Raw genomic sequence first — 20,308 nt, forward strand, 5'->3', positions numbered from 1 at the left:
TTCCTTAAGGCACAGCCACCCTTTTTGGGCTCCCATCACTTCAAAACTCCTACTCTGCAGTGCGTCCTTGACTAATCGCCTGAGTTCATTGAAATCGGCTTTCCTAAAGTCTAGCACTTTCACCCTACTCGTTACCTTACCCACTCGACGTCTTATGGTGAATTCTATTATTAGGTGATCACTGTCCCCCAGATGGCTACCGATCTGTAGGTCCCCAACCATGTCATCCCCCGTTGCCAATACCAGATCCAGTATGGCATTCCCCCTAGTGGGACCGTGTACCTCCTGTGTCAGGTGGAGGTCCTGTACACAGGTTAGAAACCTACGTGAGCGGTGGGATTTTGCTGTCTGTGACTCCCAGCAGATGTCCGGGTAGTTTAGGTCCCCCATGACTACCGCCTCTTTAGCTTTTATGGTCTCCGAGAGTTGCCTCAGGAGCCCCGAATCGCTTTCTTCCCCTTGATGTGGGGGTCTGTAGCAGACCCCTACCACCAAATCCCTTTCTCCTTGCCCACCATGTAGCCTAACCCACAATCCTTCTACCTCCTCATCCTTGGATTCCGTCTTGATGAGGGTTGACGTATATTGCTCACTGACATACAGCGCAACCCCTTCCCCTTTCTTCCCCACCCTGTCCTTTCTGTACAATCTATAGCCCTCAATATGTACTGCCCAGTCATGGGATGAATCCCACCAGGTTTCCGTTAGCCCCACTAAGTCATAGGTGTTTAGTGCAAGCAGGAGTGCTAGTTCATCCTGCTTGTTCCCCATGCTCCTAGCATTAGTATATAGGCACTTGAGCCCTGCGACTGGTGCCTGTGCTGCCCCCCCCTCCGAGTCCCAAGGGGCTAGTGCAAAAAGTGCAAGTGCCATCTCAGAGTGAGATCCAAATGGTGTGTGAACCAGATGGAAGCTACATTCAGACTCCCGCCACTTTGCACCCCCTCTCTCCAGCTGCAGCTTGGGTGCAACTTTCAGCCAGTGAGGAGCTACACCAGGACCAGACAGCTTACAGCTGTTGTCTGTACCAAGAGGCAAGGGGGTGGTGACAAGGCAAGAGCAGCTTCCAGATGCCCCATCAGTGGAAGCTGCACCCAAGCTTCAGCTGGGGAATGGGTAGAAGCTGTGGCCATGTAGGCACAGCAGCCAACTACTTGGGCGTGGTGTGGTTGCAAGCAAAACCCCCTATCACTAATGTGCTGCCAAAGGTGGGTTGTTCTAGCCTGTAGCTTGTAAAGGTTGCTGGCTGCAGGCCTGTAAGGTGCATCTACACCTGGCCTCCTGCCTGACCTCAGACTAACATGGCTAACTACTGCTCTCACCCTGCACAGACAGAGAGTTCTCCTATTCTGACAATGGACAACCTTCACTGATCTTATTCCACAGACAGCATAGCTCTCTCCTGTTCTTTCAATAGGGAACCTTTATGCAGCTATTTTTTGCAGGCATTCAGCTCACTTTGAGGTAGACATCCAAGGAAGACAAGGTCTCACCTACCTGTTTCCACTGGCATGCCCCAAACCTAGAAATATAGCAGGGACTAATCCCAATGGTTGCTCTCAGAAACACTGGAGCCTGAGGTCTCAAGAGCAACCCACAAGGGGAAACCTCTACAAATTAATTTCTGAGTCTGGAGTATGCATGTTGGAACGCATAGGCAGAATATGCCCAGGGCTAGTTATTATTGTGGTGTAAACATACCTTTTCTGGCTTTATTTTGAATGACCTGGTTTTGAATGGCATGATAAAACCACTGTCCTGTTTTACTACTTTACTACTCTTCACCAGTGTGTGAAGTCTTGTTTTCTCTTCTCTCTAGCATAGTGTTGCAACTTCTTAACCTCTTTACCCTGGGCTAACATAGGCTGCATGACTTACTGCGTGACTTAGATAGTCCTAACATACACCAACTATGTATCCATGTGGCTACCATGCATGGGATCCTATATTGAATCTCAACTCTACAAAGTCATGTACATTTTTAACGTAATTTTTTTAACCATCATTTTTTAACATTTACTAGTAATATTTGGTTTCCCAGGGCTAGATGTTCAAGTATAGAGAATCCACAAATAAGGCACGCTATCCAAAAGACCTATACCAAACTGCCACCCACAGTGTTGAACAATTCTGAAAATATGACTATCTATTTTGGTACCAATCAGAGGGAGCTTCGTCCTTTGGAAATTCTTTGTCATGTGAGAGGGAGTTCTTTGCTGTTAGGTTCCAGTTCTACCAATCCTGACTCCACAAAGTTAATGGAATTACTTGTGAGGAAAAATTGTTTGTTCAATTAAGGTGGGAGGGATAGCTCTTTGTTCATCTTTCTTTGCAGTTAGGAGCAATTTAGCTCCAATAAACATATTTAAAAGTTAGACTTACATTTGAAACACTTTGTGAGCAGGACTCTGCAGAAACTGTATTGCATCATTTAACAGCCTTTATTCTGGGTTGTTTTCTCTCTTCCTCTGTCTCCCCTCAGTCTGCTCTTACTTTTTGGTAAACACATAAATCAGCATCATCTATATTCATTAGATACTGTGCCTTGTTCAGTGCAAAATTACCCCTGCTTTGCATGATTTTCCCCCTTCTGATTAATATAAATGACTTAAGTTAATTATGTTTCTCTTCATAGAAAAATGTATTTGTCAAACTGTAAAAACATCAATAAACACGTAGATTTTAAAAGGGGCAGGTATGCAAATAAGATCGGCATGGCTGTGTTCCAGTCCAGTTCTAAAGTGAGAAGGCCACTTCTGATCCCATGCCAATGTCATCTGAGCACTGACTACCCCCTGTTGATAGCATAAGTCCAAGCTAATATTTCTGCGTGTCAGGAAGACATTCCACAGCATGAAGGGGAAAGCTATGTATGTTAATAGATTTTTGTTTTTATTACCATGCCTTAGGTATTTCCAGCTAGATCTCATGCATTTCCCCTCTCCCAGCCCTTCTAGGCCTGTTGAGGTTGAACCCCAAAGAAAGGATTTCATACAGTGGGGAAGAAAGGGTATGCCATGTAGACAGATCTTTCATATCTGCCCATATGCAAATGGAGTCTGAATATGTGGGTTCATGTCAGGCAGACCTCTTCAGATCACTGCAACACAAGCCCCCCTGAAAACCCCAATTCCAGATGTCAGAAGGTGTCTGGCTTTGCAAGAAAAAAGCCAACCAGCTTGCAAAGAAAAAAATCCTTCTGCTTCACTAGCCCACACCTTGAAGCAAAAAAAGAGGGCTGTTTGCACTGCAAAATGGTCAGCCAAGAACATCCCTTAACATGTGCTCAATCCCACAGGGCAAGGTGATAAAGTGGGATGGTTGCAGGACACTATATTCCACATATTTATAGTCCCAGTTCTCTGAGTTCAGGAAGGGAAAGTGAGGGCTTTTGAACTCCCCTTCCAAGACTCAGGTTCCATGGTGTCCCAGCTGCCTTGTGATGAAGCTGCGTCATCCTGGTGAGTTCAGAGTCTATCAAACTATGCTTCCAAACCTACTGCCTTCTTGAATTCACCCACCCTGTATACCTGTATGAGAGTGTTCTTTTTAATCTCTTCACACTGAACAACACAGAGATGTAGACACCAGAGCTGGAAACGCCCTGCCAGATTTCATCTGGGCCTTTTCTCCTGCCAGGGAAGTTTTATTTCTCTCTAGAGTGACACCAACAGCTCTGCCTAAAGCACCAGTTCACCTAAGACCTGCCCTGGAAAAGGGAGCAGCTAAGGGGACTTTTTTTTGGAATGAGGAGAGGCAGAGGAATATTTACTGTGCATATCTAAAACTTCTCACAATCCTGTCAAGCTGGGCAGGATATTAAGTCTGAGGATTGGGACAGTTCTTATTTGTTCAAACCCTCACACCTGCTTTATTCCATCTGGCCAAGACAGCTTTAAATCTGACCAGGCCAATGTCCCTGACATTGGATTTACTCAGCCCAAAGCCAAAATAATTATTGAAATCTATTTGGAGAAAAAGGTATTAGAGCCTGATGGATTTAATCCTCACTGAAGCAAAGAACCTGCCAATATATAACTGGAAATCAAGTTTGCCTTCTGGAAAAATGAGGCCTGGCTTCAGTTATTAGCTGAGGTCTTAGATAACGGATCTAGGTTCAAGTGGCCCCATATTGTGGCTCTTAAATGTCTTTGTATTGAAATGACTGGAGATAGCAAAATTTGTACCCCTGATAACAGCTCTGGCATCTGTTGCATCATGGCCTCTAATTTGTGTAGCCTGTTTTGTGTTTTCTTTGGTGAGCAGTAAGCCTTCTCCATCCCTATATGGAACAACAGTTCCTAACACTCTGCACAGCTCCTTGCCCTCCTAAAACCACCCGTTAAAATAAGAGAAGTTTGGGAATTTCTAATCCCCTTTCTTTTTGTCCATGTAAGTGATTGCAATGTGGAGTTGTACAGTATTTGGACTTCAAACAGAATGACTAATAACTGACCTAGACTACAACACCAAGCCTCAATTTTCTCCAGGGAGGCTATGAGAAAATGTCAGTGGGAGTTAACTCATACCTGGGTTGAAAGGATTATACCCAGGAACTAAACAAACCCTGAATTTTGTGAAATTCTGGATCAGGATTTCAATCCAACTTTGCATCTCCAAAAATACTTATTTTAGCAATTCTGTAGCTTCATCTGTACATGATGAAGCACATTATGAAGAAAGGCAGGTAAATTACCCCATTTCAGGGAAATTGGGGAACGAAAAAAGAAGGTTATAAGGAAAATTTTCATTAGCATAAATGGGAATGAGGCACCCAGCTTCCACTGGCTTTCATGGAAGCTGAGTGCCTAACTGCCCTTTATCCTCTGTCTTACCCAAGGTGACACACACCAAATCAGCATTAAAGCCAGGAATGGGGCACAGAAGACCCAACTCCTGGACCAGAGCCCTCCCCATTGGAACACACTGTTTCACAGCTTCTTTGACTTCCAAAACAACTCAAATGATGTCTCTCTCCAGGTCCTTCCATCTCTCCAGCTTCTGACATAATTGATATTAATCTCCCGGTGTTATAGACACTTGCAAGGCACCATATGGGCCATTGTTTAATTAATAGTGCTGCTTTCATTCAATCTAAGCTTGATTAAATGAAAACTCCATCTGTGGGGAACTAAAACCTGCATGCAGAAGCCAGGAGAGCAGTGCTGTTACCAGCTTGGATGAATTCGAGAGAAGAGGATATAAAGGTTTGGGCAACATTTCCAGCTGTTTGTGAGGGATCTCATGTCTCTAGGCAGCCATTGCAGCTTTTCACTGAAGCAGCTGGTAAAGAAACAGTGATGTACTGTATAGGACAGGAGAGAGTTGGAGAAGAGGGAAGGGAGTGGGAGGCAACCTGGAGGAAAGCATGAAAGGGGCAACAGTGGGTGAAAAATTGTACCCTGCTTCTCAAGGAATAGTAAGGACAGGAAAGGCCTGACGTTGTCTCTGTGCCTCCAATATTTTAGGTGGGTTTGGGAGCTTAGAGTAGCTCCTTGTATACATTACAGCAACTGCCAGGTCTGTTCCAACTCTTGGCAGCCTCCTCACGGATGCCTAGGGGCCACTCTGCAGCTCAGAGTACTGGCTAGCCAGCACTTTGGCCACCCCTACTTCTCATCCTTGACAAGTTCTTCCCTTCACCAAGGCTACAGCGGGTTGCATACAGCCAACTCTACACTGCTTCCATGCTAGTCAAGTTCCCCATAGGTCTATGCAGCTTGCACTGGGAGCCAAAATCTGGTTGTGGAGACAGAGAGAGAGAGAGAGAGAGAGAAGGGCTATAGAAGAAAACACAAAACTTTGTTACTTTTAGGATTTTATGCAGTGCAGCAGCAGCTGTTTCAATGTATGCCAATTCACCTTAGGATCTTTCTTTGAATGAAAAGAAAGTAAGAGGTGGAGTTTAGATCTCTTGGATATGTTTCTTGGCCTCATCTGCTACTATAGGCTCCAAGGCAGTGGAGGGTTTTGCTGCAGGTCAGCAGAATGCTTGATAAGCGATAGAACTGGAGCCTGTGCTCTTCTGGATTGTTCCATCCGATTTGTTGTTACAGCCAAAGAGCGTCTATCTTGTTATGTTGGGAAACACAGTGGAAACTTCCTTCTTTGGCCTGAATGAAACCTTTGTCCTATAGATGTATTAGTGCTGAGCAGACCTGCCATGAACTCTTTATGTGGCTAATCACTTAACTGCTTTGCGCCTCAGTTCTTTCTGGCTGTAAAATAAGGGCAAAAACATATCCTTTTCCCCAACCTTTTCCTGCCTTGTCTGCTTAGTTTGTAAGCTCCTCCATGCAAAGACTGTCTCTTAGTGGGTGAATCTACACAAAGAGTTGACTAGCTCTGCAATAAACCATCACCATCTATACATGCAGCGCTATTAGGCTGCAGTAATCTGATTAACTCTGGTGTAGGATAGTACTGCCTTACACAAGTACAATCCTACAGCGGAGTAGTTATGTGTGGCGAAACGCATGTGTAAATGGTGACAGGGCTGGCTCAGGCACAAGGGTGTCACAGTGCAGGAGCTGCCTGCTGGCTAGCCATGCACTGAAACACTATCGTGCCCCAACCAGCCCCTGCATAGCACATTGAGCTGGGACAGAGCAGCCCTGGGCTGGCAAATTGACCCCCAAGGCTCCCTGCCAACTGGGGCTGCTCTGCCCCCGCTCAATGTGCAAACTCTGTACCTGGGAACAATAAACTCCAGTGTGAACTGTGCCAAAGTTTATTGCTAGGTGCTAATTGCATGTGTAGATCTGCCCACTATGTAGGGGGTACAGCATATAGTATAATGAGACTTTGACAGAAGTTGGGACCACACAAATTATAATTACAGGGCACTCTTGCAATGTCTGGCTTTACAAAGCTTTTCCCCTTTGACTGCTTCTTTCCCCAACTGAATGTGTTTTAGTCTGAAGAACTCCACGGAGACCATGTTAGATGAATCCCCTTGCCATGCTGCCACCTGGCAGCAGTGCTACTCCAGGCCTGATACTGCCACGAGGGCCTGCCAGAGCTCCCATGCCACCTATGCAAGGAGGTGGGTCTGGCCAGTGGTACACATAGCTATGGGCTGGCTGGCCATGTTCCTATCTGCCACCCAAAATCTCTCTGCACTGTAGCAAGCTGATCCCTTCATGGAGCAGCATTCCAGACCATGAGAGGCTCACACATCCTCTCTGCATCCTGATGCTCCCACCCCATCCCCCGCCATCTGTGCACTATAGAACTACATCGGTTCAAGCACCGTCACTGTCTGGCATAACCCTTACCTGAGCTAGGGGACTAGATGTCAAGAGCAGCTGCTACCCATCAATAGAGTCCTGAATAGGAATAATTGTCTCAGGTAGAAAAATGGAGCTGAACTGGCAGTAGCATTCTCATGGAGCCCATGGACAAGGAAGTAATTATACTGCATTGTAAGCAGAGTGTCTTCCTCCTGCTTTTCCCCCAGGGGATACCATTGCAGCTATCTGCGACAGCTCTGCAGTTTTCAGGGGAAGAAGATTCCAGCAAGTGACCACCAGGCTCAATGTTAAAAAAAACAGCCCTTCCTAAGCAAAGGGGGGCACTGCTGCATGAGACAAGTACACTGTAACAGGGGCCCTTAACACTGTTATGGACTGAAGGGGACAACTGCAGAGCTGCAAGCTGCAAGACTGATAATTACATGATTAGTGTATCTTCATCAGTGATTTGGATGAGGGTGTAGAAAGCACTCTGTCCAAATTTGCAGATGACACCAAACTATAGGGTATAGTAGACACACTAGAGGGTAAGGAGCGAATTCAGGTAGATTTGGACAGACTGGGAAAGTGGGCGGATCAGAATAGGATGCAATTTAACAAAGATAAGTGCAAAGTGCTGCACCTGGGGAGAAAGAATAACAATAGACCTATAGACTGGGAAGTACCACTCTAAGTAGCACAGCAGTGGAGAGGGATCTCAGAGTCATAGTTAATGCAAAAATGAACATGAGTCACCAGTGTGATGAGGTAATAAGTAAGGCTAACCGCACTCTGTCTTGCATTAGTAGGTGCATCACAAGCAGGTCTAGGGAGGTGATACTTCCCCTCTATGCGGCACTGGTGAGGCTGCAACTGAAGTACTGCGTCCAGTTTTGGGCGCCGCACTTCAAGAGGGATGTAAATAACCTGGAAAGGGTTCAGAGAAGGGCTACTTGTATGGTTGTGGGGCTGCAGGTACAATCCTATGAAGACAAACTGAGGGACCTGAATCTCTTCAGCCTCCGCAAGAGAAGGCTGAGAGGTGAAGTTGTGGCTGCCTACAAACTCATCAGAGGTGGGAGGGAAGGTCAACAGGGAATAGGGAACACTCTGTTTACCAGTGCGCCCCTTGGGGTTACTAGAAATAAGGGCCATAAACTGAAGGAAAGTAGATTTAGTTTGGACATCAGGAAGAAATTCTCTAACAAGAGAGCCCTCTGGTTGAGGGCTGCCAGCCCAGGAAGGCAAATTGAGAGCAAAGAGCCCAGAGAGACTGAACTAGGGGCAGACAGCCCTGTGGGGAGACTGAGCATACTATTGATTGGGCCAGATAGGAGTGCCCTAATGATGAGCAGGGCGGAGAAAGGTACCTAAGGTGTCACTTCAGCAAACTGGGGGCTACATCCCAAATTCATTATAAGTAAGCTCAGAGGTGTGGCAGGAAAGTAGAGGATAGTGCCCTGGGAAGCTGGAGGGCCAAACAAGCCTGGCCTGGCCACCACAGGGCACTAGAGCCTTGAAGCAGAGCTCTGTTAAACACATTTTGAAAATCTCTCCATGACAAACACTGTAAGAAACTCCAGGACACACAATGCCTAGATGTGACCATTCAAATCATTAGACTTTTGTTAAAAACTACCATCCTGAAAAGAGTTGGGTCATCATTTTCTAACATGGGCAGATCTCTATCAAGGCATCTAAGCAAGGGTCTGTCTACAACATAGAGTTGGATAGACTAGAGGCCCCGTACCCCTAACACAGTCTTGCAAAACTTGTCTCAACAAGACCTCAGCAAGCAACAAGCAGGCCTCCTTTCCCCCTTAACTTTCTTCACCCCCACCTCCTCCCCCCCCCCACACACACTCTTCTACTTAATTCAACAAGGTATCTGCTTCTAACCAAATTCCACCCTTCCCTTTCCCTTCCTGAAAGACAGTGCCAGGCTCTGTTGAGCTGCCAAAAATATAATGAGGAAGGATTTTCAAGGGCCTTGCAAATTGCACCTGGAAAATCATAAGTGATGTGGAAGATAGGGAGGTTTGAAGGAAGATTCAACAATAAAGGAGCAACTGACTGGTACACACATAAAAGTAGTAAATTAGATTACGTCTTCATGGGCATCTGTGTGGTAGCTGGTGATTGGTTTTCTCATGCAATCATTAAAATCTCATTTGGTTTCTATAATTATTCAATGTAGAGCAAAAATATTTTTTTAAAAGGAACCGTTCTGTCACACTTTGGAAGTGTAATGTCTGTGATCTTCCCCTTTGCCAACTCATCTAATCAGCAGGCCAACTATGTTTAAAGGCTCTCTAGTTGTTAAACTTAAGGAAGCAGATTGCATATAAGTGCTATGTGCAATGAACCTAGGTCAAAGATAAACCATGTGAGACTTGGGCCCAGCCAACCCAGCTCCTGGCAACACATGGAGAAAGTGTGCCCCAGCCAGAACAGTCTTTGCACTCAATCCCAGTCACATGCAGCAAAGCTAGAAATGCAGCAGTGAAGCCATTCCAGAATGGGCTTCAATGGCTGCTAAGCATGCTGGAGACCAAAGTCTCAAGACAGGCCTCACAGGGATGCTCTCAAGTGGTCTCATTGTAGCCTTCTGTGCTTGCAGTGTGCAAGCAGAAATGGGCGGGCAGGCAGTGAGTTAGGGGACTGGAGCACAGCGGGGAGGTCTGGCGCAGGTCTCTGAGGGAGGGTTGAGGGTCCAAGGGCTGATTAACACATCAGGAGGAAGAAACTGGAGTGGGGTCTTTGACAGGCCAGGGTCAGGATCCAGAAAAATCAACAGCCAAGCTGCCAAATCCAGAATGCAATCCACAAGGCAGAGTCCAAGCACTGAGTCAAGCCAAGAGTCAGAAGCCAAGAAACAGATCTGCAGTCGAAATCTGAGGCCAGAGTCCAAGGAAAAAAATCTAAGTCAGGGACAAGAACCAGGAAAACCAGAGAGAGTAGGAATCAAGAGGCTTGCAACAGAAAACTAGGTCAAAACTGCTGACTGGCCAGGAAACCCATGGCCCCAGCTGGGCCTAAATGGATAGGCAGCCCTCCCAGCAGCCAATCAGGACACTCACTGTTCCTAAACTGGGTCAGAGTTTGTTAGCTGATGACTTCCTGCAAGTGTAGCTGCTTGGGTATTTGGTCCAGGCTGGCCTACTTGATCATGATCCCTGACACAAAGAGATTGTGAACATTTCCAGTGGGCCACGTTGCCACTGTAATATAGACATACCCTCAGTGATCTGGATTACAGAATTGCCTAGTCAACTTCTGCTGCAAACCATAGTTTCAAACACAAGGGATATGTTTGTTAGTTCTCCACTTCAGTCATTATTCACGGTCAGAGTGGAATTAAATCCACTGCTTTCTGCAGGGCTTTCTGCTCCTGATACCCTTCTGAGGCATAAAGATTCAAAATCAAACCCACAGAGAGTAGAAAACCAGAAAGAGCTCAGCTACTCTTGCACCACATAATCTTCTGTCTCACACTCTTCCAAACCAAATGATCTTCCTGTTTCAGGGCAAAACAAAAGGTATTACACAAAACCCCACAGAAAATTGAACCACAAGGTTGAAAAAGACCCCCAGGGTCATTTACTCCAATCCTCAACACAAACTTAAGGTGCTGTTTCACGCAGATATTGAGCCATACTACCTTAACCTGACACCCTAAGCTATATGAGGGGCCCTAAACTTTCAAACCAGTTGTCAACACCATCTGACTAGCAGTGAGTTTTAGAAAGTTTTGAAAATGAAACCTTTCATACAAAAGCAGTTGCAGCTTTAACTACGATGCAACCATTGGCATCTTGTAATAAGCCAACTCCTTCCACCATTTTACCAAATCTGGCTTCTAGACCTGTTCATACAAGAAACAAGAGACAGCAGGGTAACATCCCAGCTAGACTGGGCATCAGGAGATGTTGGATTTCATTCCAGCTCTGCCAAAAACCTGGTGCTTGGCCTCAGACAACCACACACAACCCTTTCTGTCTTTGTCATATCCCATATAAGGTGGAAGCACTATGACTTCTCCACTGCCATCTTTTGCCTGGGTGCTGTGAAGGTTAGTTTCTGTCTGTAAAGTTCTTTGAAGGTGCAGACTGTATTACAAGTACCAATCCCTATTATTACTTCTATTTCTCTTCCATTTACAGAATGTGGGAGGCATGGGGAACGCCCATCTCCCCCTCCTCCCGCCATGTGCTTTAGTTCTGGTCATAAGGGGTATTTTGTAGCTGTGGCAAAGAATGTCCTTAGTCTTTCTCCTGGATTCAGGTATGCCAAGCGTGGAAGCAGCTTTTGTGAAGTAGATAGCTGCTGTGTAGGAACAAGATGGAGACCTGGCTCCATCCCTACCACAGAACAGCCACTGTATGGCAACTGCTGTCCATGGTGACTGACCTAGGTTTGGCCTGAATTGAAAAGTCAGAGTTAAGCAGTTGGATAGCACACTTCAGCAATCCCACCACTGATCCCAAGTACTATAATGGGTGGTGAGCAACAGGACTCCCACTTAGAAAGGGTACAAGAATGGCAGTTGCAGCCAGCCCAGCCTCCACTGCCACCCTGGGCACAGAGTCTGGTTGTTACACCTCTGCTGATTCCTGTCATGTTTTTCCGTGTGTTTTTTGTTTGGTTTTTTTGCAGGAACATATACTAGTGAGCTCTGCATAGGGGAGTTTGTTAGATACGTTTCCTTCTTATGCAATGAACTGAGGCCAGACTGTCAGACTTTTTTCTCCTTTATCTTCTTGTTTTGCTCCTCCCACCTTCTCCACCACTGCAAGTTTATTTTAGAAGAATTAATTATTGTCACCTTACATTATTCTTGACTCATTACTTCCAGATGGTTCTATTTTTCTTTCCCATTTATACACAGAACTGTTGTAGCTATCGTTTAACTAGGATTGGCAATGACAAAGATACAGTCACTCTTTTATGTAATCAGAAAAGTTAAAAATAGAAAAGACTTACTGATTTTTATCCAGTCCACCCTCTTAGCTATGGACAGGCTGTCTTCCATTTCTATATATTCTCCACTCTTGTGTTTTCTCCAAATAAGTCAGTTCAATTCTAAATATGCCAATCTTTAACAATAAATACCCTACTTCCCTCTTGAAATTCTTTTGCACTAATTGACTTTTCTGTTAATGTTCCCTGATATTCAGTCAAAATATACCTTTGAATCATTCACAAAACAGTTTCATTAAATACAGAGGAATTCCATATTCATAAGAAGAGATTGGGCAGGGCACAAAAAAAGCGTTATCCCAAATTCCATCGACAGTCCAACCCTCACACATTATAATTCCCAGTAGGTATGGGATGTCTGCATTTTCCAAATATGGGCATTCTCCTCTTTCAATGCTTTGATCAGCAGTGAAATATCGATTTTATGTCCATCATACCATGGATATGATAACATGATATCACAGCTGAATTGCTGGATTTTTTTATATGTACAGTGTATGCATGTGTGTGTGTGTAATATATATTTATATATATAAAAAGGAGACTAACAAATTGCAGATAACTCACTTCAGTATGTATTCCTGAAACATTCACAATTAGCAGCTATTTTCACAAATAACGAGCAGCCTCTAGAATATTTTTGACTAACGAGTAGCATGCCTCCATAGAGAGCCTTGAATATCATCCAAGATGACAAAGCATCATCTAAGTTCTGTCATTATTCAGACAGCTGTACCTACACAATAGCTATGGCACTATCCACTCAATTCCAGTGGCAGACTCTTTATTACTAGGGATGATGTGGGCGACAAAGAGAGTCCTGCTTGGATTTTCAGATGTTAGCTTATGTTGTGATTTAAAAGCATTGAACTAGATTCCCTTCTGCTTTGCACATTTGCCCCCATGCAAAAGGTAGCTAACATCAGATTGGTTCAACCTAGTAATATTTTACAACCCCTCATGCAACTGGTGAGACAAAGTGCAAGGTCATTTTCAACTCAAGACCCAGATGGACTCAATCACAAAGACACTGCAACAAAATACATATCAAACCCACAACATCAGCGTTGCAACCACTTTCTGACTCCCACCATATTTTCTTGATGGTGAAATAGCTAAAAACAGTAGGTCAGATCTCAATACTGTTTAGAGGATTTCTTTAGTTTTCAGTCCTACCACATCAGAATGTGGAGGGAATTTCTAATACCAGTTCCTGCTGAGTAAAATGAGCCTGGAAAATGCAGACCTTAGGAAATGAGTTTGGTCAGCAGCAATGAACAGATGTCCTGTGGAACAAAAAAAATCTTCATTTGCAAAAGTGGGTAGCTGATTGTAAAAAGATGAATAAGCTATTATAAATACATACAAACAAAAAGGACACCCACACATGTATTCCCCACAACAGAGAAAAGCAGCTGGATGCTCAAAGCTTCCATAATTCACTAGAGGCCTGATACAAACAACAGTATTTATTTGATATAAAAAGTATTCAACCAGCTGAGCTGCAGCAGAGCAATTAGCATGGAAACAGCTGCAGTGACAAGAAGCCAGTTGGATCCATGGGAGAGTGTGACACGGGATGACATATCCTCCCAGAGTCACAGATCAGTGGAAGAGGAGAGAAATATCAGGGTCTTTAATTATATGCCCATTAACATATAACAAATAGAAAAAAGGAACACCCCATCCCCCCTTCTTAAGCATGTGGAATCAGAATAATGGATTAAAACCAATATTAGATAGGTACATGTGAGGTGTGACTGGCATAAATAAAGGGGCGCATCTACATGTGCAATTAGTGCTATATGTGTTTGCTGTGCAGTAATTTATTGCACAATAAAATCGCCCTGGGCAGGCATCTACACATCTGGCCATTTGGGACCAGATTTGCTTCTCATGGCACTAACTCACTTCCAGTCCCCTCCAGCCCTGTGCCGCCCCCCTGCAGCATCCAGGGGAAAGTGTAGGTTCCAGCCACAGCTGCCAGCTCTGTGCCTGATCCCTGGCAACCTGAATTTCTGGCCCAGAGCAGTATGCAGCGTGCTGGCACAGCCCTCTCTGACTGTCACTGGAGCCTGTGCCCACCACACAATGGCTGTTCCACTCCCAGGCCCTGGGAGTGACTACTCATGCCCTGGGTTCCTGCTCACCACCTTGCTTGATGTGCTTTGTTGCTGCAGCGACTGCCGCCTGGCAAAGGTCAGTCTGGGCCCTGCCAGCCCCCTGTGCTGTGTGGCCACACAGCCAGGCTCACCACAGCATCTGAAGCACCCTGCCACTGCGCTGCTGCTGGCCAGCCCCCAGCAGGGATGCCAATGACATGCACATGGACACTGCCCCTGGCACTTTCCATGAGCTCCTGGGGCTCCGGCCCCACTGCCTGAGGTTCTGCAACCTGGACTTCCCCCAGTGCATCAGAGCCCTGGATGGGACCCATATCCCCATCACCTGCCAGCTCCATGGTGACCGCCCCTACTACAGCTGGAGGGGCTTTCACTCTGTCATGCAGCAGGCTGTCATCGACCACTGCAGCACCTTCCCCAACATGAGCACGGGCTGTGCGGGCAGTGTCCACAAGGCCCGTGTCTTCTGGAACGCTGCCCTGCCAGCCCTTGTGGAGAGCAAGTGCTTCACACTAGCTGGGTGAGCTGGCGGTCCTGCCTCTCCTCATCAGGGACCCCACCTACTCCCTCCTCCCCTGGCTCATGCAGCCCTACACCGGCCAGCTGGACCCCCACCAGGCAAATGTCAACAAGACCCTGGACCAGTGGGCACTTCCCATGGTAGGTCACCTGGACAGCCAGCCCCAGCCCCCAGCCCCACTGCACACCCCCAGCCCCATGCTCACTGCAGGCAGTTCTCTGAAAAGCATTTTATTCCTCTTCACAAATACAGACCTTGTCCACCCCACATCCCCAACAGCAGACCCTGTCCCCCTTGCCCTCCCCCACAACAGACCCCATCTCCCCTTCCTCACAAATCACAGAGTCCCTTCCCCACAACCCACAGGGCCCCTCCAGCTAACACTGCACTCACCACCAATAACATACTCTCTTCCCATGCAGACTATGGACAGTGTGCTTTTTGTGCTCTCCTGGGGTGGGGGGTAGTTGGGTGGAGGTGCGTAGGGGGCAGAGCCTAGGGACAGGCACCCAGCACCCTGGCCTCTGGCCACACCACCATGGGTGCATATGCTGCAGTGAGGCTGGTGGGCAGGAGTATCACGCGGGGGCAAAGGCAGCTGCTGCCAGCCCCACTGCAGGCAGATCCTGCTCTAGGGCTGCATGGAGCCAGGGCACATGGTGGGAGTGGGCCCAGGTAGGGTGGCCAGTTGGTGAGAAAGTCAGGATGGATGCCGGGGCTGTGACACCTGGCCACTGGAGGCACCACTGCACCACTATTGATGCCTTGTTGCAGCTGCCAGGCCATGGTGGAGGCTCCGGCAGGGTGCCCGTGCTGGAATACATGGCATGGTTCCAGCCAGGGTCCTGGGGTGCAAGGATGTGGTCCGGCTGCTGCATAAAGGGCATGGTCCTGCAGGCTTCCCCCAACCACCAGTTGTGGTTGGTGACATTGACCCACTGTGCCTGCAAGGCCTTGACTTTCATGCAGTACTGGCATGCTGACCAGTTGTGCCTGTGCTCCTGCATGCAGCCCACCAGGCCATCATAGACATGGGCGTTGAAGCATCCACTCCAGGCAAGCTGGTTCTGGATCTCAGCCTCATCCCACAGTACTATGAGGTTTGTGGTCCCCACCTGGGACCAGTTCCACCCCCACAAGGTAGTGTGTAACTTTGGGGACAACATCAGCGTGGGTCCCTCGATGGCCCTCAGGGGCTACACGTAAGAGTCTGGGCCTGCCAGGCCTGGACAGGAGCCTGCAGTGCCAAAACAGGGTCACAGCATGGGATGGGCAGGCAGGCAGTGGGGCTGGGCCAGGGGCCAGCACTGGGGTCTGGGCAGGCTGATGCAGCTGGCCTAAGGCCCCTGCTGTGGGACCCAGTAGCCAGAGGCAGGCAGCAGGTGACACAGGACCCCGGGGTCACTGCAGCATTTTAAAGGGCAGTCTGGGGCAGGCAAAGAGTCACCCCAGCCCTGGGGCTGGAGAAGCTCCAAGTCCCAGGGCCCTGGGGCTAGGCCAGAGGTGGCCCCCTGCCGGTGGGGCTGACAGGGAGCAAATTTGGTCCCAGTTGGCATCTGCATGTGCGCTATTGCACAGTAACTATGGCATAGTTAATTGGCTACGTGCATTTGCAGGGGACCAGACTTGATGATCTTATAGGTCCCTTCAGGTCTATTGACTCTATGACACCCTGAGCTTCAAACACTGAAATACCCAAATACATCAGCCACTTTTGGGGCAAAAACCCAGTCAGTTGGTTGAAACTGACAGAATGGATCCACACCAATTTATACCCAGATCTGCCTCTCTGACCTTATTCATTCCACCTCTGTTTTCTGCAGCATGCATATTTGTTATCTTGTGACAGGGAGAATATTAAAAAAAAAAGGAAAGACTACGTGAAATGTCAGCCATGTGCATGGATGCTTCTCAGATGCTGCTACAGCTGCAGCTTTCTTGCCTTTTGAAAGATGAGCAGCAAATAAAATATTGTCATACCATCTAGTTTAGCTATATGAACAAGGTGCCCCTTCAAGAATTTGCTGTCTGCTGCTGTCACCCAAGAACTGTTTTTCTCTCCAAATGGGAGAGTAGTATCTCCCCTTCTGTTCTCTCTTTATGATAAGGATATAGGGGTGCTGCAGGACTCCTGGCTTCCTGAGAAAGACAGGAAGGAAGATACCAATACCAGTCTGATCCTGCTTAGTTAAAGCAGGAATATTTACTTGAGAGGGGATAAAAACTTTTATGAGCCAGGGTAAAATCATACCAGCATGCAAAGCATGCATGTAATACAATAACTACCTGTCCAGTTCTTTCTACTAAGCTGTTGAGACAGGGACATGACTTGGATGGTTTAAGTGCCTATAAAAGGCTGCCTCTGATTCCACTAGGACATGGCTTTTTTATTTGCTATGCTAAAGAAAAAATGTCAATGGAAAAAATCACTGCAACCAAAGTCAACTTACTGTGGAATTGATTTACAACTTGTTATTTAAACCTATTAGGCACATCTACATATGCAATTAATGCGCCTGAATTTTCTACACTGAAAATTCAGGCTCATTAAAGTGCTCCCCAGTGCACATCTACACATGCAGGAGTAAATTGAGCCCAACAGGAGCAATCCAGTCCAGGGCTACTCCTGCCCTGCTCTGGCCCGTAGACTCATGGTCAGGTGCCAGCCCCAGACTGGCAGGGGACACGGGGCATGGGGGCTTAGCCTGGAGCTCCAAAGGGTCGCAGCTGTCCTGGCATCAGGTAGCTTGGTCCCAGCTGGAGGGGAGATCAGGCTGGCCCAGTGGGTAGTGTTGCAGGGGGAGAAGCTGTCCGGGCATCCAGCAGCTTGGTCCCAACTGGAGGGGAGATCAGGCTGGCCCAGTGGGTAGGAGGGGAAACTTTCCTAGCTGGGTTGGCAGCTGGGACAGCTCTCCCAGCCACATGGAGTTTGAGATGGGTCCCAATTTCCATCTGGTTGGCAGACAGCATCCAACCAAGCCAGGGCAGCTCTCCCCACCCCCTGTGGCTCCCTATTGCCTAGGCTGACCAGCAGCAGAAGTGGGAATAAAGCAAAGGTCACTAGTTCCAGCACCGGATCCCCTGGACCTCACTGTCATTCAAAAACTAACCTTACACTTAAATCCACCCCTTTCAGATTAGCACTTAAGTGCCTTCTTTAGCTATAGCAGTAGGAAACACATAAAGTTCCAGCTTCCTACTTCATGGTTACAGTACAACCTGGATTGTTCATATCTGAGTTATTGCAAGCTGCTCAATTCACAGTAGGTTGCTGAATTTAAATGAGCTACTCAGCTGTTTTCTGTGGCTTTTACTTCAAAGACTGTGACTTCTCCAATCAGCTGGAGCTCATCACAAGTTTTACACCACTGATCAGGTCCTGCACAATGCTTTGCTGTGTGTCTTTAAACCCGCAGCTAGTTTGCATATCTTCATCTTTGCAGCAACCTTAGGAACCTAACCCTATAAAGGATTCAAGTTCTACTGTACCAGCATAAAGCTGCTTATGCCTGTACTGTATTCTTCTGCTACCTGTACTTATTCTTCTAAATTCAAGAAAGTAATGTATATTGTTATAAGAACCCTTTTTCTGGTATAAGTGAATCCACATTGCGGAATTGAACCAATTTAACTAATTCAATTTAAAAAATCCCCCCAACTGAAATAATTACACTGGTCCATAAACTGTGTTTGGATCAAGAATGGAATGGACCATGCAGATTATTCTGTCCTAGAAGTGATCCCTCTGGGATAGGATATAGAAAAATTGGCAAAGGCTTGTAAAGGAAGTTGGTAATACCATTGCCCATGCTGTATCTATGCTGTGACTAGGGGAGTTAGTTTTCCAGGATCTTCAACCCTCTATCTTCTAATGGCACTAAATTAATTTAATTGCAAAGGGACAGAAAGGAAAGGCTGTGGAAGGAAATTTTGCTTGTGAGTGCAACAGCACTAAACAAAGCAGCTAAACATACTGCCTGCCTCCTGGTGTCTCTATATATATTAATATATATTTACAGAAGGGAAAAACAACAGCCCAAGAAAGATTAACCTGAAATCTGTCAGCAGAACCAATAACTTGGTTTTCTGTTTTCCCTAGAGGGGAAAGGAAGACATACGGATGTCAGTGATAAAAATAAGGTGAGTCTACTTGAGCCTGAAAAACAGAAAAAAGTGTCATTGAGAGCTGAAGCGCAGCAGATGTGATTTGGGATGCCATAAAAACTGAAAGGAACTTCATTAGAGCATCATATGGAACACTACAGGCATCTATAGCCCCGCTTGCCACCCAGAAGTGTGGTGTATACTTGCATGCACCAGATATTACAGTTTTAAAGGTCATTTGGAGATTATTTTTCTCCCTTCAATTTTAATTTTCTATCTTTACATTTTCACTTGTAGGGATTTTCCTTCCTCTTTCCATTGTTATGAGTCCCATTATTTCAGAGGTTTTCAACGGGTACCCGGATTTGTCGCTTGCTTTCTCTGGCTACTAAGTGCCAAATTCTAGTGCATATGAATTAATTTGTTTCCTGAGGTGGACCATTTCCCCACCTCTGCTTTCTCCTTTCTTTTTCCACGTCTCTTTAAAATGTCCTACCTCTGGCATTTACACATAAGTTTCTAGAAGGGAGTTCCACACCATAAATGTGATAGGATGAATTTGACTTCTGAGTGGTAAGTGCCAATGTTTTTCAGCAAGTACGAGGTAGCTGCTTTTATCTGTGGTCTTTGTGAATGTCTATATGGCAGTCACAGAAGTAAGGGTAAGTTAACCTGTGCTGAGAGTCTTGCTTCTACAGCTAGACTGTTCCCAGTACCTGAGTGAGCTAATTTAAAGGTAGCTTGGGTATTTCTACACTACACTGCAGTCTAGGCCTACCCTCAAGAAACATCCACAAAGCAAATTAAATTCTGCCAATCTGTCTCTTCCTTCCAAGCCTTTTTTTATACAAGCACAATTAGTGAGCTATATGTATAGCTTCCCTTTTAGAGACTGCAGGGGTTTTGTCCCACTGCTATCATGCAATCTATCAGGTGCTAACTGCAAAATGGCTGAACTACGGTGTAAGGCCTTACTCTGTAAGAAAGGCTGTAAAATACACAGAACTGTTAAAGCCAGAGCCTGCAAGCTTCTTGCTCCAGAACTAAGACCTCTCCTGATTGGTCACCTCTTCACTTCTATCTGTTCAGAAGTTCAGCTCGTTATAACTATTCTAAATGACAGGAAGCCACAGCTCCTGCCAGCAGGTCCCATCCCGTCTGACATATGGGAAGGCAGGGTGTGAGAAGTGGGGGGAACGTGGGGTTTGCAGGAGGGGTGGGGAGGGAGGTGGGAGGGTAGGTGTGGGGGTCTTAGGTGGATGAGGGTGGGTGTGTGGTGTATGTTTTGGGACTTTGTGGGTGGGTGTGTGGGGTGTGTGGGGGTGTGGGGTTTGTTGGGAGTGGGAGGA

The sequence above is a fragment of the Alligator sinensis genome, unplaced genomic scaffold, assembly GCF_000455745.1.
Source record: "Alligator sinensis unplaced genomic scaffold, ASM45574v1 scaffold758_1, whole genome shotgun sequence".
Lineage (NCBI taxonomy): Eukaryota > Metazoa > Chordata > Crocodylia > Alligatoridae > Alligator > Alligator sinensis.